Below are 24,150 nucleotides of genomic sequence, written 5' to 3'. Positions count from 1 at the left end.
GCCGCGTCTGTTTGGAAGTCCATTAGTCCATCTACGCAATAAAGCCTTCACAGTTCAATGGACAGAACCATCACCAAAGCATTTCAGCTATTCCCAAATTATTTCGAAACGGATATTTTCTCACATATCTATTCCCAAACGGGTATTTTACCTAATATCCGTTTACTAAATTCAAGAACGGGTTCTGCTTCAAATTCAGAAACAAACATTAAAATTATAATATAGACGTTTTTCTTTTTATATTTGAAATGAAATAATTTCCATTATAGTTGAATTGAATTATTTTATTTCTTGTCGATAGCTAAAAACCAAGATAAAATAATACCACAGATATTATAGAAACAACGCAATTTAACTTTCAATACATTTATTTCCCATAACGGCACTCTGGCGCTAGGTTTCTTTCTTACAGCGTAACATATTGCGAATTGCAACTCCGAATGTGCAACAAAAATCAAGTTTCTCACAGACTATAATTCAGCGCCGATTCTGGTGGCGCATGCGCTATTAGACAAAATTTTCCTCTGTCGCCAAGTATTTCTCAGCTAATACAAAACAATAGTGATCATTTCAGAGAATTTCAGCGAGCTCACATATTTTCGTATTTAGAATAAAAGGCTGAATTGCGATTAAATATAATTACCATTTCTCGGATTAATAATCTTACTCGGTTCGGAAGAAATACTGCCTAATTTTGTGAAGCTATCATTAACGCAAAAATGGTAAGCTAATGTCTGGTTATAGAAAATTTAATTTTTATCGCGGTTTCCTCTGAAAAGATTTTGATATTTATGATTAAATATTTCAAAATTCCTAATGCATTTGTAGGATCGGTACTTAGTGTCCAGGAATATGATGTCTGTAAACTTACTTCTTAGGTGGTTGTCTAGGGGCTAATAAACTAGTCCGATTTATGGAAAACTCGATAATTTAATGAAACATGAATAGTTGCTACAAACTACAAAACGATTACATGTGTAGAAGGAAATAGATGATATTTACAGATGAAGAGAATCGACTGTCTTTTACATGCAAATATCTTTCAGTCGCATCGTCGTCTAAATGGCGGAATCGTCTGACTTCTATCATCGGAAAACAAAAGGCTTATTCTCACAGCTTGTCGCGTCATCCGATTATAATGAACGATGCCATCCCGCAAATGCTCGGCCTATTCTGACAGAATGCGGCATCGCATTCTCGTGGCAAGACCATCAACATCTAGGTATCTGAAAAATAAAATAAAAAAATTAAAATTAAAAAAAAAAAAAAAGATTTTTAGTTAGTATTGAGGAAAAAGTCGTCTTAAAGGGTTTATTTCAGCCATCTTCCCACATCATCTTAACATCTTCAAAAATAACGGTTTTAGCTCTTCTTCAACGATCGTTATCTTTAACAGTCTATCTGAATGCATGTATTTCCCAAACACGTCTTCCTTTTATGTTGTCTGGAAAAGTTCGTCTGGATTCGTCTTCGTATTTACGTCTTCTTAAACATCATCTGGATACATCTTCTCAATGCGTCGTCTTAGATACCATTTTTTGAAGCCGTCTTCCTTCATACTTTTCATTTTTAGAATAGTTCATTAGACAAATCGGGAGAAATTAGTCAAGTAAGGAAAAGTCCATAATCAGGAATCCTCAAAATTGGTATTTCATTGTCAAAACCTTTCGGGTTTCTTCCTGGATCTTCTGAATCTGCATTTCTGCTTATTTTTTTTCTCACCTTCTTTAATTTCTCTTGTTTTTGCTTTCTGTATCAGCTTCGTTGTGATCAGGTTTTCTGACCGACTTCTGACTTTCAATCTTCTCTTCTTGTTCAGTGGTCTCTGTAATTTCTTCGACTCCAGTGGCTTCTTTTGCTTCTCTGTTGCGAGGTATTTTACTGAAATTGTTCTAGTGGAATTCGCATTTGATTCATCATCTTTAGCAACTGACTCTTCTTCGGGAAAATGCTTCTCTTCAGTATCTCCTTCTGCAGTGGCGTTTCTCCTCGTTGGTTTCAGAGCTTATTGTACTGTTTTTTTTTTTTTTTTTTTTTTTTTTTCCCACTTATTCATCTAATTCATCTTTAATAGCATCATTTTCATTTACAGCAGAGTCTGCATCACTCGGGACATTATCAGAATTCACAATCAGGAAATCAGTGCCACTTGCTTTGATTGTAGATGAAGTGTCCAGTTTGGTCACATTCTGTTCTGTAACAGAAACTATACTAATAGCAGCTGTTTCTGGTTTTGAAAGTAAAAAAAAACCATAATTAACAACTTTTTCAAATCCTTCTTCAGAACCATTTCTATTGCAATGAGCATTTTTCTGCTCTTCAGAATCATTCTCAGATTTCTTGTTTTCTGCGATAACACAAATATTTGATCGAAATGACGAATCATCAGTCTCGAATTCACCTTCAAACCTTCCTATAGGCTTAGGTTTCCCATTACCAAACCCCGTTAACTGTAGATCTGCCGACTTAAGTTCAAGAGAACCTATCTTCTTATGTATATCTTCTCGGATTATCGTTACTTGACTACCACCTTTTTCTGAAGCATCAATTTGCAAATTACCCAAATTGACAGTTTTATGCCTTTCTTTCTGACAAGTCTGAGTTATTGGTATTACCATTTTGGAATCTTGGCTATTTTTAGAAGATGCTTTGGAGAAATCTACGGCTTTTTGATCTTGATGAAAATCATACACACTTCCGTTTTCACATAACTCATCATCGTCATCGCTTTCAGATTTTAGAAGCTTAAAATCACAAAGACTATTTAATATTAAATAACAGTTTTTATCAGGATTTGAATCATAATTAAGATGTCACAAATTACACAGAGAAATAAAATCATTTTCAGTAAGAGTTTTAAGTAATTTTTGTTTTGTGTCTTCAATATTAAAATCAGATGGAAAACCACAAAAGTTATGCAGTCTCGCTCTATTTTTTTCGATCACTTAAAGTTCCAAGCACGATTTGTTGTAAGAGTTTAATTGACTTAGTAGGCCCAGTCTTTAAAGAATTTGAAATCCTAGGATTCGAATTTAAGGTAGTCATTTTAATTCACAGCATTGTAGAACACTATTCTTAGAAGAAACAATGTGGAAATAATCGAAAAAAACTTACGTCTTTTCTTTTGTAATGATCATCATGATTCTTCCTAGGCTCACCCCGGCCGAGCCCCTAAATCTGTAGGATTGGTACTTACTGTCTAGGAAAATGATGTCTGTAGACTTACTTCTTAGGTATCTGTCTAGGGGCTAATAAACTAGTCCAATTTATGGAAAACTCGATAATTTAATGAAACATGAATAGTTGCTACAAACTACAAAGTGATTACATGTGTAGAAGGAAATAGATGATATTTACAGATGAAGAGAATGGACCGTCTTTTATATGCAAACATCTTTCAGTCGCATGATAGTTCTAATGGCGGAATCGTCTGGCTTCTATCATCGGAAAAGCAAAAGGTTTATTCTCACAGCTTGTCGCGTCATCCGATTATAATGAACGATGCCATTCCACACATTTAAAGAGAAATATTCAGCGGAATTAAAATTTCAGTTCACAAAGAGATGTAGACTGTGATCATATCACAGAGGTGCTAAGCAAGACAATTACTACTTAAACATAAATCACTAAACGTTAAAGTACTACTATAAAATTACTAAAGAAAATAAATTAGTACCTATTTAGGATTACTACTTAAAAGCAAATTTTGAAGCTTTTTTAATTACTTAATTATTTTTGAATTTTCAAGATCTTTATTGTTTAAATAAATATTTCAAAAGAATAAAGGTTTTAGAAGTGTTCGTTTTGCACAAAATACATCAATCAAAATCAAGAATCATTCAATTACAAAGAAAATGATAATTTTGTATTTGGAGATTAAAATAAATATATCCGTATGAGTATCGAAGGCAGGTACATATAGCAACAATTTAATAAATGCGTATAAGACTTTAGATTTTTGGCGTAAACCTAAAAATTTGTTCATAGCTACAAGTCGAGAATTTAAAAAAAAAACCTATTTAATTGTTTTTAAATCACACATTTCGTTACTTCAAAGCGCTCGAAGGCAGCGTTTTTGTAGCAGAGGCTTCGCAAACAGCATTCGAGTAGACAGTGTCGTGTTAGTTATGTGCCGCTAAATTCACAAAGATAACATTTATAATCACTTTGACTATCGGGATGGGTTGACGTTTATTACGAATTTTTAAAGCCTTGTACTTTGATTGGTTATTTCGTCGCGCAGCGGGAGACGTAGTACTCTTGCTCTTTCCAGATTGCTAAATGAATCTCCTTCGGATACTGGCAAATGTGGAAGACCAAAAATGAAGCTTTCCCAGTTGAAACAGCTTCGGTGTTCAGCAAGCCATGACTGGGGCAGCTGTAGAACAAAACCTTAGTATACGTTCTACAGCTGCCCCAGTCGTGGCTTGCTGAACACCCAGCTGTAAAACAAAACCTTACCGAATGAATTAAATATATTATTTGAATGAAATTATATAAATAGTACTTAACAATAGTTGAAAATTTTTTCACACTGTCAGCAACAAGTTTAATAAATGGACATTTTATTTTTTAGTTGATAAGGCAATAACAGGAGCCCTTGTTTTGTTACTGCACTTTAGAAAAGAACTGAATATACATCTAGCATACTATATATATATATATATATAATTTATTTCCTAAACAGTATTGATATATATATATATATAACTCGTTTCCATGCCTGCAAGCGTGTATAAGAACTTCCATAATTTCCCACATGCTCCATAATATCCATAGCAGCTTCCTTGAAAACGTTTTTTGGAATTTCTCCGAAGCAGTACGATGGAAAATGTATCAATGTATCAAATATCCAAATATATAATAGATTAAAAAATATTCAATTACTTAATACATAAAACATTCGAAACAGATTGTGTAATCAGATGCTTTTGTGCTACATTATCTTAACTTAAAAAGATCTTAATTTAATTCAAGATCTTAATTTAATTTAAAGACAAACATATTCCGCCGGTATAGTGCTTAGGCATTCTGACTGCCGTAACGAAGCACCCGAGTTCGAATCCCGGAGAAGGCATGATTGTAACAGCCCGTCCCTTCAAAGGTGTGTGTGTGTGTGATTATGGCAAAGCCTCGAGGGCTATCTGCCTAATGGGAGGGATGCCTTCGTGGAGGACTTTCTAAGGGGAACTGACTCGTATACACGTTACACATGGGGAAAACCACGAAAACGCCCATGCAGCCAGCCCGTTCGCGGGATTCGAACCTCGGACCGAACTACCAGTGTTCAGCGACTTTACCGCTCGGCCGCTGGTGGGCCGTCCCTTCAAAGGAGACAACGGTTCCGTCACTTGTAGTGGGTCAAGATAAATAATATTCAATAAAGCTCCCGACCATTAAAAAATACTCGTGTAAAATTAAATCAGTTTTCAAAATCAGGTTGTAATGTTACCTCATGCTATGAGCTATTACCTCAGATTAAAAGTTAGAAAGTTAATATGAATTTCAGGTTGTGAGTCTTTTTACTTTGGGCGTAGAGTGTAGGATTAGTTGACAGAACACTCCGATACTTTGCAAAGTCAGACCAACAACATAAAATCATTTTTATAACAATTTATGACACATGACGCTCGTTATGACGACCTATCTCGTAAAAAATTAATTATTTAATTAAAATATACGTGAAAGGTTTTTATGTTTTAACGCTCAAAAGGGTTTCTTAAGGCTTTTTTACGCTCTCGCTGACCTCGCACTCTACCAGTCTATTGTTACTGTCACTTCTTACTAACCCATATTTTCGGGAGCCTTTTAGCTATATTATTAAGCATTATTTTCTTTGCGCTTACGCCATATGCAATTTAACTGCAACATAAAAAAAAAAAATAATAAAAGCAGAATTGTAGTATACGTTTACAAATTCTGATGCAGCGTTAAATGCTGGCATGCATTTTTCTACTTTTTTCAGTCTTTTCTCACTTCATCACATCGATATTCAGTTTTCTTACAAAGATGGCTTTACAATTTTTTTTTGGTTATTTTATTATTAACATTTTGTGTGTTTGCTTTATTTATTGAATATCACATTCTGAAGCTTACATAATATAAAATTCGATTTAACAGCTCAGTCACAAAATATTTCAAAACGGGATATATTTAGACATTTTATCTGATACACAGTCTCGTGCGCTTGAGTTAAAAACGCTTTATCCCGTATACTGTTAAAGAACATTATATTCCCCAGTTATTCTGGTGAAACGCTACTATGTGTGGTAGCGTTAAATTTCTTAAATGTTGAAAGTTCGTCACAATAACTTTCATGTCTACAACTCTCTTTTTGCTTTTACTGGTTAGAAAACTTCTTCGAAGAAAATCTCCTGTTGCATCGGCTTACCAGTAAGCTTCAGACGGCTTTTTGTATACTAACATATCGTAATAAGGAAGAATAGGCAGTTTTGCTCGTGAATACGATTGCAAGTTACGTCAAACTAATGAATTTAAAAAACTAAATTGCAGTACATTTTCGATCAACAGCTGCTTATAAGACTTGTTATACGTATTTCTCTTTCTAATTTTATTCAAATGGTAAACTACACCTTTAATATTTTTTTATTTATCTATTTATATAAATTTATGTAAAATAAAAATAAATTCAAAAGCAAAGCAAATTTAAAGATTTAGATATTTGATTTTTTGCAGTAGCAAAGAATGGGTTCTATCATTTGAGAGTTCTAGTGATTTCTTTATATAACACCCAAAGATAAATCTTTTAACCCATTTTTTTGCCAGTTAAATGTTTTCATTTTTAAAAATTCATATTGTTAAAATTCGTTAATATTTCATCCTTGTTTGATTCATGTAATCTCGTATTATCATTTTTTTAACACCCGGATTCCAGATTATAAATTCCTATCTCAGACTATATGTTCGTATCTTAGATGATCAGTTATTGCATTAAAAAAATTTTAAAAACTGCGATAATTCGTCCAAGATGGGATTACGAAAGAATTCTATTATAGCCCCACGCATTAAATAACCAAATTATAAAAACCTGATTACGATATATTTTCAGCTCGCTTGTGGGCTTTCCAATTTATGTTATTCAAGGCAGTTTTTGCTTTACGTATACCTGTATTCCATGAATGTATTAAAAATATTTTTCAAAATATGAAAAAAACTCTCTTCATAATTTGATATTTTTCTGATTATGTCGTATTTAAAACCGGAATATAGAAGAAATTTTCAGTTTCAGACCTGAAATTCTTTGTATCCGAATGTATCCGAATTTTATTTTAAATTAAAGCGTTAGTTTTGTGAATTGTTTACAGTAGATGTTAGTTTCCTTCATTTAAAAAAAAAATCACATTTGAATGAACTTTTGTATGGTTTGTGTTTTTTATACATTAAAAGGTCTCAGTGTTTAAACATGTTTCTGAGATTTAGTCACATTTTCCGGTCACAAATACGTATTTGTATGCACATAGCATAAGAATATTTGATATTTCTTTAGCAAAATGATGCAAACGTATGTTTAAACGACGGTATAATTTTGTATTTGATGTTCTGTATGACAGTTCGGTTCTCGAAAGCTGAATAAGTTGCCACATTCGAAACTATCTTCATGCTTTCTTAGGCATTCCAATAGTCTGAATTCTAACCTTAAAAAATTTTAAACCTTTTATCTCTAAATCTTTCTGAATAATCGACTGCGATTGCTACAATTTCATAGGCTTGAGCCTGCTACATATTGCCTATTTTATTTTCTGGAACGATTTTAGTTGATAATATAATTTCTTTTTTGCTTGTAATTCAGAGCTTCTAACAGCACTGACACCTAGTTCTGGCGGCTAATGATTGCCACAAATTTGCGAGATATCGCAAAAAGTCGCCAAAACATTCTGGTTCCTTCTCTGCATAACTGTAATTGAATTAATGTAATTGATCCTTACAAGTAAATGCAATCGTTTTCGGCACTACGTTTTGCTGGAAGCGCCAGATCTGCAAAGTGCTTCCTTTGTTAACATAATTTTTTCAGCAGTTGTATGACCATTCATTTCATTGCAAATCCAAACGCATGGCATCACCGAAATTGTAGTGCAATTTAGCGGGAAAAATGAAACAAACTGATGATAATTCAAAGGATTTCCATTCCTGTTTAATGAATTGGTAGACGACATAATTACATTTTTAAGTAGGTGAAAATTTTCACTTGGGAAAATTGCTGAAATTACGTTTTTAAAATTATTGCATGCAGCTTAGCTAAAGGCATCAAAGTCTTAACCGGAGCATGAAAACAACATAATTCAATCACTTAAAAAGATGCAAAATTTACCAGAACATAAGAATAAAAAACTGAGCTCACCGAGCCGGATAACAGATTTGGTATAACTATATATATATATACATACTATATATATATATAATATACTATTAACTTAGGAGATAATATAATCAATTATACTATTAAACTTAGGAGATAATATAATCAATTAATCAATACGGTTTAGGAAATAAATTATTATAATATACTATATATATATATATTTATAATATACATACATACATATATATATATACATACATATATAATATATATATAATATATATATACATATATAATATACTATATATATAATAATTTATTTCCTAAACAGTATTGATTAATTGATTATATTATCTCCTAAGTTTAATTAAAGTAGAATTATTTTTAAAGTGTGCATCCATACTGGTAAGTTATATTTTGAAAGATGTTTTGAAGTAATTTGAAAGCAAAATGTTAATAATGTTTTAACGGGGACTGGAGTTAAATCATCACGAAGAATAATATTTCAATCGTAAACGGATAAATTAAAACATGTAATTATTGTCATTGATCGGAAATTAGTTGATTTTTCAAGGGGAACAAACCAACTTTCCGATCAATGACAATAATTACATGCTTTAATTTATCCTTTTACAATTGAAATATTATTCTTCGTGATGATTTAACTCCAGTCCCCGTTAAAACATTATTAACATTTTGCTTTCAAATTACTTCATCTTTCAAAATATAACTTACCAGTATGGATGCACACTTTTAAAATAATTCTACTTTAATAAAACTTAGGAGATTATATATACGAGGGCTATCCAGAAAGTAGATTACGTTTTGGAATAAAAAAATAAACAAAGTATAGGAAACAAATTTTATTATATACAGATGAAAGCCACACTCAAATACTACTTTTCTACATAGTCACCATACAAATTAAGGCATTTATCGTAGCGATGTACGAGCTTGGAAATTCCTTCGTCGAAAAATTCGGCCGCCTGCGCCTTCAACCACTTCGTTACCTCTTCTTGCAGCTGTGCGTCGTCATCAAAACGCTGCATAGCCAGCCACTTCTTCATTGCTGGGAATAGGTGGAAGTCGCTCGGTGCCAGGTCGGGACTGTACGGCGGATGAGGAAACAACTCCCACTTAAAAGATTCAAGAACTTTACGAGTGACATTTGCCGTGTGGGGCCGGGCGTTGTCGTGAATCAACAAGATCTTAGAGCTCAACATTCCTCTGCGCTTGTTTTGAATTGCTCTTCTGAGTTTTTGGAGAGTTTGGCAATACCTTTGAGAGTTTATTGTAGTGCCTCTTTCCAGGAAGTCCACCAAAATTACACCTTTTCTGTCCCAAAAAACAGTCGCCATCATCTTCCTTGCCGACATTGTTTGCATGCATTTCTTGGGTTTTTGGGGAGAACTTGTGTGCCCCCACTGCATTGATTGCAATTTCGTTTCACAGTTCACATGTTTCACCCATGTTTCGTCACCAGTAACGATGCGATCGAGTAAAGAGTCACCATCCTTATGGTAAGCGTCCAAAAAGTTCAACGCTGCAGCCATTCGCTGATTTTTGTGGTCCTCTGTCAAGATTTTTGGAATCCATCTTGCACAAAACTTGTGGTAACCAAGCTTTTCGCTGATGATTTCGTGCAACAAACTTCGCGAAATTTGTGGAAAACTCAAAGAAAGTTCCGTTATTGTGAAATTTCGATTTTCACGGACTTTAGCATCGACTTTTTCGAGAAGTTCGGCGGTCACTATGCTGGGTCTCCCACTTCGATCTTCGTCGTGAACATTGGTTCGGCCATTTTGAAATCTTATGACCCACTGACGCACTCCACCTTCAGTGATAATGTTGTCCCCATACACTTCACGAAGCTGCCGATAGATTTCTATCTGTTTACAGTTTTTTGCAGTCAGAAACCTTATTACTGAGCGCACCTCGCAGCTCGCGGGATTTTCAATTAACGCAGACATTTCAAACCGTCACAGTATCTGAACGGAGCACAGCACGAACCTCTCACTAGCACGGCTAGATGCAGACTGAGCTGCGCAACGCTCTGACCCCAAGATGGCCGCACTAGCCCCGCCCCTAGCGGACACAGACGGAAACGTAATCTACTTCCTGGATGGCCCTCGTATATATATACTATATGTTGTATGAACTTAAATCCATTTAGTGCGAATACAAGTTATTATTACTTGCGCAATTGCTGCAAAGTTAGTTAATAATAATTTATTACCTAAATAGTATTGATTAATTGATTATATTATCTCCTAAGTTTAATTAAAGTAGAATTATTATACATGCATACATATTTATATATATATACATACATATATAATATATATAATATATATATAGATATATACATATATAATATATATATATATATATATATATATATATTTGAGTTTAATAAACAAGAAGGCTGTTTCAACTTGACAGCAAGAAGGGATCTCACTTAATATGATCCATCTGTATATTTTTATCTCCTGAAATACTTTTTTATCAATTTCTCCATGTAAGTAAGTGCAATCTGATAAAATGAAACAATAATTTTGTATTTTGACACGTCTCAATTCTCTTCAAGTTTTTCTGGAATTTTTTAACATTTATTGGACTAATATCCTTTATCTTGCTCAACAGTGAAGCTTTCAGAGCATCCGTTAGAGCAATTAAATCAAATACAGACGCAGTTTGATTTTCATTTGTTGTAGTAGCTTCATGAAATATTAAACTCTGAGTGTTAATAAAATGTAGTCTAGCCATGTTTCTGCCTATGGATTTTCAAAGAATTTTAAAATAATCAGGGGACCCTTTTCTTGAGATTGAAATTAGGCCTTCAGTGGTAAAAATTGACATTGGTATTCAAAATTCAGTGGTAAAAAAACATTGACAGTGTAAAAGAGTACACTGTCAATGGCGGGAAGTAATGCTAACCATCTTGTTTTTGAGTATTCTATCATCACTGAAAAATCGATTTCTACGAAGCTGCAGAAATTTTTCAGTGTTTTTACTCTACCACTATAAGATTTAAAGTGTAAGTATTGTAGCCTTGGCTACTAATGTTTAAAATTAATTTATGACTAGTAACAGGATGAATTATAAACAAATAGCTAAGTTATTGCATTTTATTTTCCAGCTATCGAAATGCGACGCTACGAGCAACGTTTTGAAACCAAAACCTAGCAATCATGAATCAGAACTAGAACTAGTTGCCATTCAACATAAAGAAATTTAAATATGAATATTAACAAAATATTAAATTTAATTTTATAAAATAATTAAACACATGAACAAATCTATGAAATAAAAAATAATTATTTCTCATGCACTAACTGGGCCACTACACTACTCCCCCACCAGTAACTAAGTTACGTTACGAAGATGGAGAAATAGGTAGTAACTAGTATTGCAGTGTTAACGACTATCAAAATAATTTAGTCAGTCCTTGAATCTAACAGGTAAACGTATAGTTCTGCCTGTGCGAGAATGTTTTTGATTCACATCCGAATTTGAGTCCGGTCTCTGCAAATTAGTGTAGTCAGGTTGTATCAACTGAGAATTTTCCTCAGCTGAAATATATGCTGGTTTCAAGCGATCCAGGGATACATTAACATGTTTTCCTTTTATGCTAATAGTAAAATATTTGTCCTTGCGATCAATAACAGAAAATGGTCCTTCATAAGGAGGTTCCAAAAGTTTTTGTACCCGATCTATTCGCTGAAACACATGAGAACAAGTACAAATATCTGTTCAGATGAAATTTTACGAATTAGTCTCGGTCCAACAACTTCCATCTGTTTCTGGAGTTTATTAGCAAAAGTCTCCGATGCTGTCTGGATACTTGGTTCGCTGAAAAACTCTCCAGGAAGTCTGAGACTCTGGCCATAAACTACTTGCGCAATAGAATGATTGGTATCTTCTTGAATAGCAGTACGCAAACCCAAAAGTACTGTTGGCAACGTGTCCGTCCAAGATATGTTGTTGTGGGCTTTTAATGCTGTTTTTAATGTTCGATGAAGGCGCTCAACTTTGCCATTACACGAGGGGTGGTAGGCAGTAGTGTGTTGTAAATTGATGCCACAGATTTTGGACAAAGCTCGTAATGTATCTTTTTTAAATTGGGATCCACGATCACTAATGAGTTTACTTGGCGTTCCGAAACGCGCAATCCAGTTGCTATAAAAGGCTCTTGCGACGTTCTCAGCGGAAATATTTTCTGAAGGAATTGCTTCCATCCAATTCGAAAATCTATCTATGCAAGTAAGACAATAAATATTCCCTTTAGATGGTGGAAGGGGTCCTATGAGATCGATATGGATGACAGAAAAATCTTCCTGGTGGTACTTCAAACTCACCTAATTTTGTTTTGGTGTGCCGACTGATTTTAGCTTTTTGGCAAGGAATGCAGGTTCTTGTCCACAACTTTACATCTTTTTTTATGTTAGGCCAAATGAATTTTGATGTCATTTATTTCATAGTCGATTTTATTCCTGGATGTGATAAACCATGAATTCGTTGAAAGATGTGTTTTCTGAAAGCCTGAGGAATATACGGCCGAACACGTTTAGTTGATGTATCACAACACAAATATTTCCCCGAAGGTAGAGAACATTGCTTGAAATTCAAGGAAGTAGTGGTTTGCAAACTCTTCAGTTCTTCATCTTGAGTTTGTTCATCAGCTATTTTATCAAAATCTATCGATGAAATTTCATTAACTCTAGATAATGTATCCGCCACAATATTATTCTCACCTTTTACATATTTGATATCAGTCGAAAACTGGGAGATGTATTGAAGTTGGCGAGCCTGTCTAGGTGTTGCTTTGTCAAGTTTTTGACGAAAGGCGAATATAAAGGGCTTGTGATCTGTATAAATTGTAAATACTCTTCCTTCTAGATAATGCTTAAAGTGTCTAACTGAAAGATATATGCTTAATAGTTCTCTATCATAGGTGCTATATTTTTGCTGAGTATCACTTAATTTTTTAGAAAAAATGCTATTGGCTTCCACGAGGAGTTTTCATATTGTTGCAACACTGAGCCAATCGCCGTATCTGAAGCATCTGTAAATAACGCCAGCGATAGTTCAGAATTGGGAAAAGACAACAGTGCCGTGTTCACCAGGTCATTCTTGCACGTTTCAAACTGTTTTTCAGCTTCTTCAGTCCATTCGATTTTACGTTTGTCCCTCTTTTTAGCTCCCTTGAGATATGCATGTAACAATGCTTGATTCTTCGCTGCATCCTTTATATAACGACGATAAAAGTTAATTATTCCAAGAAAGGTTCTAAGTTCATAAATTGTTTCTGGTCGTTTGTAGTTAGTAATAGCTTGAACTCTTTCTGGCAAAGGACGGGAGCCCTTAGGTGTAATTAGGTAGCCTAGAAACTCGATTTGGGGAACAGCAAAGACAGATTTTGAAACATTAATTCTTAACCCAAATGTATGTAATCTTTCGAAAACTAATTTCAGGTGATTTTCGTGTTCTTCATGGGTACTGGATGCAATGAGTATATCGTCTAAATAGGGAAAAACGAATTCTAATCATCCAAAGACTTCGTGAATAAATCTTTGGAACGTTGCAGGAGCATTTTTTAAACCGAAACTCATTACATTAAATTCGTATAAACCGAAAGGAGTGATGATAGCCGTTTTACATTTGTCTTCTTCTGCAATGGGAATTTGAAAATAAGCTTTGAATAAATCAATTTTAGAAAAAATATTTGTACCTCTTAAAATATGATGAAAATCTTCAGTGCGAGGAATTGGGTATCGTCTGCGCATTCAGTCGTCGGTAGTCTCCGCAAGGACGATATGAACCATCCTTTTTCGTAACAAGGTGCAAGGGGCTTGACCACTGGGAGTTTGATGGACGAATTATTCCATTGTCAAGCATAAATTTAAATTTCTCTTTAGCTATAGCTAAGCGTTTTGGATCTAGCTGTCATGCCTTTGAATAAACGGGTTGACCATCAGTCGTAATAAAATGTGTAACACCATGTTTAATTTGTGTAGGAAAAAGGTTAGGTTTAGAAATTTCGGGATATTTCGACAGTAAATCGAAAATTTTTATGGACTTATTTAATGTGGTTACTGAGTAATCACTGGAAATAGCAGCGACATCACACTGGACACAAAGCTGTGTTACGCCATCAATTAATTTTTTCTTATTTATATCGATAAGCAATTTATATTTGTGAAGAAAGTCAGCTCCTAAAATACCTTTTGTGACATCAGCAATTGTGAATGGAAACTAAAAATCACGACGTAATCCCAAATCAAGAGTTAGCGTTTTTATGCCATAAGTGGAAATATCTGTGCCATTAGCTGCATACAGTTTGTATTCAGTTTTACATTTATTCTGTGAAGTAGCAGGAATTATGCTTACGTCAGCTCCGCTATCAATAAGAAAGTGCAAATTTGATCTTCGGTCACGAACGAATAAACGAAATTTGCGACAATCCTTCATATTTTCTGCAGCAGCGTTTGCCGCTGAACCTACTGCAGATTCGAGTTTTCCTGGTTTTGGGAATCGTTTTTTACCCAAGCACATGGAGGCTTGCATTTCTCTGGAATGCATTTTGCTCCAAAACGAAAGTGATCAAAACAAAATTTGCCGGTAGGGTCATATCGTTTACGAGATCGGCTTCGAGATCGTGAACGTGAATTACGTAAATCCGAGTCCCTGCGTCTTGAGCGAATGGTTATTTGATCAATTTTTTGTTCAAGAAAGGTAATTCTTTGCAACAAATCATTTGCGGGAACAGAAGGAGCATTAGTAATAAATACTTCTGGTTTCCGATTCATATCACTAATTTTATCTGCCATAGACGCTAACTTGGTTACATCTTCATCACTGACTAATAATATATTTTTTATGGAGTCAGGTAGCTTCTCCAGCCATAAAGTTTTGATTAGATTTTCAGACACATCTGTAGTAGCAACTGATCTCAACTTCTGCAAAAGTTGGCTTGGTTTCATGTCTGCAAGTTCGATACCAGTAATCAAACGTTTAATCCGTACATTTTCACTTTCTTTGAATAAATGTAATAACCTAATTTTAGCATCCGAATATTTTGTGGCACTATCGTTCGTTACAATGTCCCAAATATTTTCGACGAACTTAGGTTCAAACTGTGAAACTAAATAATTAAATTTCGTTTCTTCTGAAACGATAGTACTAATTTTGAACTGAGCTTCAACTTGAAAAAACCATATTTTCGGTTTATCAATCCAAAAAGGAGGTATTTTTACCCTCACCATATGAAGCTCCGGTGACTGCGTCGTATCTTTCATAGCAGTTTCAGAAGAGTCATTTGCTGACATTTCGAAAATTAATCAGGGTCACCACGATGTAGCCTTGGCTACTAATGTTTAAAATTAATTTATGACTAGTAACAGCATGAATTATAAACAAATAGCTAAGTTATTGCATTTTATTTTCCAGCTATCGAAATGCGACGCTACGAGCAACGTTTTGAAACCAAAACCTAGCAATCATGAATCAGAACTAGAACTAGTTGCTATTCAGCATAAAGAAATTTAAATATAAATATGAACTACTTATTTCCATTCAGCATAAAAGAAATATAAATATGAATATTTACAAAATATTAAAGTTAATTTTATAAAATAATTAAATATATGAACAAATATATGAAATAAAAAATAATTATTTCTCATGCACTAACTGGGCCACTACAGCCTCTGTCCGTATGTTTCACATCATCTTTAGCAGTGAATTTACAGATGAAAGTTTTATTAAATTTCTTGAAGATTGCTTTACTGTTTACCAATTGTGTGAAAATTTAACAGATGTAGAGTAATAAAGTATTTAGAAAGGAGATTATTCAGGGAAATACAGGAATAATAGTCCTGTGAACGAATGTAAATTCAGCTGAAGCTTCCGAGGACTGGGTCAGACAGTTAATCTGAAATAAAAACTCGTAACCAAATTTGGACAGCATAATTAGTTTTTAGGCATCTGCATAACTTCGCGTTTCAAAATATTTCAAACTGTAAAAATTCATGTGCATCAGTTTGCATACATGTGTTACTTTCTTTATATATATAGATATATTTATTTATTAAAAAAATTAACCTTTAATGTAAAAATGATGCCATCGTATAAATCTAAATTAACATTTTAACTATAAATTAGGTTACGGAAACCGTGTGAAACTAATAAAGCATTTTCATCTAGGTATTAAACAATTTGACGTTAACGATTACATAGAAAACAAATTAATTAAAGTTTTTTAATTAAGAAATTTGCAACTGCTTTAAAGCGTGTGGTTAAGAATGATAAATGGCAACAGTAAGAAAATTTTTAAGAAAGAAAAAAGACTTTTCGAATGACGAATTCGATAACACCTACATTTATGGCATTCTGCTTACGCCAGTGCCAATGATTAACAATTATGGTAACAATTAAATTAATGACTAGAAACGAAAGATAACTTCTTTCAAATTAAGGAAGAAATGAATGGTTAATAACTGGTTTAATTACACTTATTAATAAAAATTTTCAATCAATTTCACAGTTTGGAATAGTTGTTTTTGAGCATGAAATAAAGCCAGCTGAACATATACCATAACTGTATTTGCTGACAAACATTCGCTTTCAGATTGACATCTCTCGGAACTTATATCAGATTGTGAAATAAATGAAGCTTAATATATATCAATTGGCAAGATAATTAATTTTCCTGGAATTTTTTAAGTATCCACAGGTGAGATGGCATGGGCAGTCCAATGTAATTCCGAATCCAAATGGCCATTTTCGTATGGAAACGATCAGATAATACGAAAGAAGAAAAAGTGAACTGAAGTCAATCATTAAATCAAGAGAAAATTTTTTCTATGAAATCAAGGATACTTTTGACCATTAAATATAGCTATGCCTTAAAATATTACCGATATAAAACTGTTTATATTTAGGAACTTTGTCGACATAAGATTCGGTAAAATAGATGCAAATTGCAAATTAATTATTTATTTTAATAAAGCCGTTATTTTATTGTTACGCCATCGTTACTGTTATTTCTCATTTACCTTTTCCCTGCCAGAATGTAAACTGTAGCTCTTTCGCATTTAAATGAGGTAGGAAAATCCCCATTGATTCGAGATTTCCTTCAAGTGCACGATCGAAGATTCATGTTGCATTTCACTATATATTTCCTCGAAGTTAGTTACTCCGTTTAAAGGAAGGTTTTCGATTGCCGGCTGCCGACTTGCTGAAAGACACATGACTAGTTGAAATTCTACGTTAGCAGTCTGTCTTCAGCGTTGTAAATTCTTGCCAATACTGCTTGTTTACCTCGTATACGATTTAGCAAACTTCGCGCTATTTATTCCTCTGTAAATTTCCGGCTAGCATAGGATTTAGCTTATATTTTATTAGAAAATCCTTACTTTTGAAAACTTCCTCGGATATATGATTGCTGGAATGTAGAAAATAATTTCGATAATGCTAAGAAAAGACATGTTTCTTTCGCTCAAGTATTTCAGAAGTATTCATCCTTGTATTTCGATTGTAAATCTCTGATAGAAGAATACTCTAGGACCACAGAGTACAATCAGAAGTTACACATTTAAACTATGAAGAACGTTAAAACAACGCAAAGCAAAGCGCATCCAGAAAGTGAAGCTAACCCGGAAATATCTCATTACTCCGAACTCGCGCTGAACTATGCCAACTCGAAACTGATGTCTTATATAATTTTCCTACGGCCACCGACAAATTGCTGGGGAGCATATGAGGGCCGGATACAGTCACAGTTACATATCTAGATTAATTGCATTTATTCAACGACAATACCAATGACAGTTATAGGTGAACCGAGCCAAAATGTCGCCCAAACCGTGTCCAACTTAGTTATATCTCTCCAGGTTAGCGAGATACCCATTCTTTCAATGTTAAATAGACTTGCACCTGTATATTTACTTTTTCGTCAAAATTCGCTTATTTAAATTTTCACGTTACATTTTACAGAAAAATAGAACGGTTTCACATATAAAAGCGCTAAAGTCATCTGTCTATACAAAAAAATACGTAACTGTATTTACACGCCTATTTTCTTCCCTAGCTTAACTCCTCTCAGTGGCTTCACTATAAACTCCTGATTAACGGTAACGATGTAAAAAACGCGCGCAAATACAAAAGTACTTTGTATAAGTAAAAGGATTACCATTAAAACTGATACGTTCTTTGAAATAACTATATGAAGATTCTTAGTGTATAATGTGCGCATTTTAATGTGCTCTGTTTATCATCTGTTTATTATCTGCTTTTTCCTGCATTTATACGTTATAGAAATTTGCTTGCTTTTTTGCATCGCCAATACATCGCCAATTTTTCGGACATCATGGAATATTTTTTTAATGAAACTGTATTGCCTCTGTTAGGCGAAGCGGTGTACTTGTAATGTCCGGTGTCTCAGCTTGGACGTTTTTCTGAGTACTTCTTAATTTTACATGTTGCAACAACATCATTCCGAACCGGCTACTGCTGCACGGCTCTGTCTGCTAGGGTATATTGCCAATATTTACATTTACAATTATCAACGACATTTTTACTCGGATTAAGCTTGTCATGGATATTATTCAAAACAACATTATTATCAGTACCAACATTACAAATGTTATCAATAGTAATAAGAGTCAAGATTAGCAAATGTATTTTGTAACGTTAATTGATACTTAGGTTTAATTAAGTTCATACCACTGACTGTTTTATCCGGCTTCTTAGTATCTAATTTATTATCATCATTAGAAACACACTCATTACCATTTACAACATTTTTTCGTTTGCTCCTGGCATTTAGAATAATTCAGAGTTTTTTACTTGACAACAAAAAACGCACTACCCATTATCGAAGTAGCACAAGCGTCTTTATTTTCTCGAAATTTTCCTGCGAAATTGGTGTTCACAGGTTTGAAGTTCATTAATAAATTATAGTAATGCAAAAGATAAACCCAAAATGTCCTTGACAGTAAAATCGTATAGATAGAGGTAGAGATAGAAGAAATGATTAAATTTTCGATGACCGAGTCAACACGTGCACAGTCCGAAGTATCGCACTTTGAAAAATCCAGAGATAGTAATTTATCCAAATAAATGTCATCGCACATCTTATTATTCAGATATATAAAAATATATGGAGTATCAAACACATAAATATTCGCAGAAGATTCCACATCAAGGCAGATGTTATCTTCATGCGAAGAGCACTAGGCATCAGTCTACGAAGTATGCTTAGCGCCATTTCGACATACTATATTGGAACTATTCTCAAAAAGGGGGGGAATTCACTATCTTTGGTATGTATTCATGGTAATCCAAAAACATCGCAGCACTTAAATATATTAAACGAACAATCACATTAAGGCAAACTTTGCACAGGATATGCACACGTAAAATGTCCAGAGATCACTTTCCTCTACATGGTTATACGGAGTAACTAACTTCGAGGAAATATATAGTGAAATGCAACATGAATCTTCGATCGTGCACTTGAAGGAAATCTCGAATCAATGGGGATTTTCTGATTGTCTTAGCGGGCCACAAAAGAATCTTCCCGGGCCGCTTTTTTTACACAAAATACTTTAACTCATAAAACTTTCCGCTGGAGTTCTTAGAAAGCGCACCTTAATTAAACATAATTCAGCTTTTAAAGGCATGAATCAATTCTTTTTTCAAAAATATTAAAAATCTTCACCACACTGTAAATCAAACTTTGCGTTCAAGGGGTATGGCGAAACGTATGTCTCATTAACGAGAACATTGTAGAATAAACCCCAGAAGGGGATAATTACACTTTGGCCACCTTTCGATAAATTAATATTCATGATAATCCAAAAATATCGGAGAGCTTAAACACAACGAGAAGATCACTCACAAAAATGCAAAAGCCAGGAATTACAACTCATATAAAATACCCAGAGAGCCCTGTATTTTTGTTTGTCTGAGTCAGGTATACTGCTTTAACCATAAGGCCAGGAGGCCGATTATTATCGGCCAGGAGGGTTACAGCATACTCGTAAACTACCTAAACTAACTCAGAGAGCCCCTTTCTTCGCCATGGTTACGCGGAGTAGCTAACTCTGGGGAAATATATAGCGAAATGCAACATGAATTGTCGATCGCGCACGTCAAAGAAATCTCGAAGCAAAGCGGATTTTCTATCTTGGCGAGCCACAGACACACACACACACACACAAAAAAAAAAAAAAAAAAAATCCTCCCGTCCCGCTATTTGCCCTCTAAAACACTTTAAGTGATAGAACGTTCTGGCTTTCCGAAAGCGGTCATGATTCAGCTTCCAAACACATCTTTTTTCAAAAATATTAAAATCTTCCCCGCGCTAGAAATCAAACTTCAGAATTACGGTTTCAATGCATTTTTGCAGTAAACAGCACACTGAAGAAACAATTTAAGAAAGGAACCAATCACACCAGAAAAAAAGGAAAAAAAAAAAAAACAATTTATTCCATTAACCACCGCTTTGCCTAAAATAGGCAACGCAGTTTCATTTAAAATTATGAGAAGTGAAGCAAAAATGATGTGAAAATGTCTTAGGTCTTAGGCATTGTGCAATTTTAAAACATATTTCCTGTAAGATTGTACGAAAAAACTAGTTAGTAACAAATTCTTTTCAATTTTTTTTTCATAATAATTATAATCTCAAACTGTATATGTAATTTTAAAAATCTATGGCAAAATCGAATCGAAACCTGTTTCCATATCACATGTATTTCATGAAGAAATTAAATTTGAGGAACGAGTTGTCCTAAGTATTTAATAGTTCAATCTGTATCAGCTACATACATTTCTTTAAAGGTTAGTAAATTGTTATCACATATTTTGTTAAAAAGCGATCTGAGATAAATCCTAATATTTATCGACAGTAATGAACAAGAATACCATGCATTTGTTTAGAAACGGAAACGCAGTATTGAAGAAGTCTGATATAATTTACGTGATCAACAAGTCTGATATAATTAATGTGTATCAACAAGTCTGATATAATTTAAGGTACGGAAAACTGAGCGTGAAAAGATTGATCTGCATTTTCTACTATATATATTTTTCTTCAATTAAATTTTTTTTAATCAGCATGTCCGTAGTTAATGTGTTCCTTGATTTATTTCTGGAAATTGGCTGATTCTTCAAGCCATCGGTATACAAGCAGTAGTAAAAGGAACACGTAATTATGGAAATAAAATATTCTACAACGATTTTAATGCCAATAAATAATAAAATCGTAAGTTTAAATCTGTGAGTCACTTTAATATCACAGTTTGTAGATTTTCAGAGGCGTTACTCATGTTCTATTTTAATGATGATCAAAATAACCGAAAATCGCACGCAAAACCGTTAAAATCTTAAAACTGTTACAAATCTTTTTTGTAATAATTAGTATCATAATAATGCTTAATTGACTGAACGAAAAATGTGTTCCTGGCTGCGTAAGATTGCTTAGACGGCCTCTAGGTTCAGACCACTAATTTATAATATTAGGTTTTTGGCGAAATATGAAATATTAATTTTTAACAGAGGTTTAGTTTAATAGATCATGGACTCTGATATGCTTGTATTATCAGCTCAGAAAACACATTCATTTTGTTAATCTGACACAGCGCAAACCTCACGGGAACCTAATCTGCAGGAGATGGTTAAACCTTCTTACAAACCTGAACTATCTGTGAAAACTTAATCTAACGGCTAACATTCAAAACTACCTTAACTTGTTGAAGAATTTCTGCTCTTAATAGTAATGTAACACTAATTAGAAAACAAGCATTTGTTAATAATTGATTTTATTATTATCATTTATTAAAATAAATGTTCATTAAGCCGTTCTTTGGGTTTATAACAGGATATACAATACAAATCTGAAACAATAATTTGCTGCAATTAAAATAGTTTTCTTCGTTACTAATTTTTTTGGGCCCACTAGCGGCCGAGCGGTAAAGTGGCTGAACACTGGTAGTTCGGTCCGAGGTTCGAATCCCCCGAACGGGCTGGCTGCATGGGCGTTTTCGTGGTTTTCCCCATGTGTAACGTGTATACGAGCCAGTTTCCCTTAGAAAGCCCTCCACGAAGGCATCCCTCCTCTTAGGCAGATAGCCCTTGAGGCTTTGCCATAATCACACACACATACTAATTTTTTTGTATGAGTCAAATCAAGCCAATGAAATTCATTATGTCGACGAGTCAAATTTGCGCCTGTGGTTAGCATACAGGTGCATTATAGGTCATTTCCGCATATAGATGAGCTAACGTGGGAGTTAGCATGCAGGTACCTTGGAGAGCATATACGTAACAGTTCGACTATCCTCAGTTCCGCCGCCACTTTTGAAGGAGAACACCCCAAGTAGATATGTCCGACAGCCTCCCATTCCTATTTCCCTACTCCAATCTCTCGAGAGGACTTTCTGCTAGTCGCATAGATAAAGTTCCTCTTGCCGCAAAGACACTACTCATTTACAAATATTCTATATTTTCACTGGAATTCGTATCCGTGGGCTCGATACCAGTGATAAGGCAGCCAGCGTCTCATACCACTGTTCCGTTTGGGTGACTTAGAAATAGGATGACTAAGATGAGCGTCTTCTCATGTAGTTAAATTAAAAGAAATATAAACGCATAGGTTATTTCAGTTAAACATCTGATAAGTCTACACTACAGTTAAACTCTAACGCATCTTACCAATGTTACAATCACCCTTTCATTTTGGCCGTTAAATCAAGGTCTACATTCCAGTTAACTTCTTAAGTCGCTTATCGGTATCACAATTACTATCTAAATTTAGTTCTTATCGATTTAGCAAGAACAACCTTTTTTTGAGGTAATGACGTACATTAAATTAACCGAGTTAAATACGTGCCTTTAAGCTCAGTCGCACAGACATTAAATTTGTGTAACTTTCTGATGTGAGCGAAAATTGTGACATGAGTAAAGAAAGATAAATTACCTCAAAATATAAGTTTTCCTTAAATTTATGAATAATTATCACAAATGTTCTAAATGGAAAATTCTCTTATGCACTTCGCCCACCAGCGGCCGAGCGGTAAAGTCGCTGAACACTGGTAGTTCGGTCCGAGGTTCGAATCCTGCGAACGGGCTGGCTGCATGGGTGTTTTCGTGGTTTTCCCCATGTGTAACGTATATGCGAGCCAGTTTCCCTTAGAAAGTCTTATCCGAAGGCATCCCTCTCCTTAGGCAGATAGCCGTAGTATGCTGTGCCATAATTAAATACTTCACTAAACCACTCTTATGTATTTCTTACACTCAGAGATCATTTGCACTCATTTTTGAAACCAAGATTGCAGTTTCAAATGACTGAAAGTTTTTCGATGTTTAAAGTGGTGTGGTGTATTTAATTACGGCAAAGCACACTAGGGATATCTGCCTAAGGGTAGGGATGCCTTCGTGGAGGACTTCGTGGGGAAAACAACGAAAACGGCCATGCAGCCAGCCCGTTCGAGGGATTCGAACCTCCGACCAACTACCAGTGTTCAGCGATTTTACCACTCAGCCGGTGGTGGGCCTTTCGATGTTTAAAAAACCTCAAATATTTAAACTAATCACGATATGTTTAGAAGAAATTTGAACTAGAAAAACTTTGAAATATATTATGCCCCTAAATGTAAGAAATTATGTCTAAATATAACTTATAAAGTAATATGTATGGTGGAAATTAAGAAAAGAATTCTCTTGAAACTGTGATATACTAAGAGAGAATTTCTCCTTAAAATTGCTTCGGTGAGAACTTTCAAAAATATTTCTCAATAAAACTGCTCTCTCATCTTCTACATTACCCT

The 24,150-nt window shown here is 34.2% G+C and overlaps 1 long non-coding RNA gene across 2 annotated transcripts in view; it reads right to left on the bottom strand.

Annotated features, from left to right (window-relative positions):
- Positions 1–896: 896 nt before the first annotated feature.
- The window catches only part of LOC146997862 (uncharacterized), a 45,974-nt gene continuing 22,720 nt past the window's right edge, over positions 897–24,150 (bottom strand). For both annotated transcript variants that reach the window (XR_015040915.1, XR_015040914.1), the window contains one exon: positions 897–1,226. This is a non-coding gene — a long non-coding RNA (uncharacterized LOC146997862). The remainder of the gene's footprint in view (positions 1,227–24,150) is intronic.

Source organism: Stegodyphus dumicola, chromosome 4, assembly GCF_044657685.1.
Source record: "Stegodyphus dumicola isolate Sdum_Otavi_A_Nest chromosome 4, ASM4465768v1".
NCBI lineage: Eukaryota > Metazoa > Arthropoda > Arachnida > Araneae > Eresidae > Stegodyphus > Stegodyphus dumicola.
This window is presented reverse-complemented; position numbering and strand designations above follow the sequence as displayed.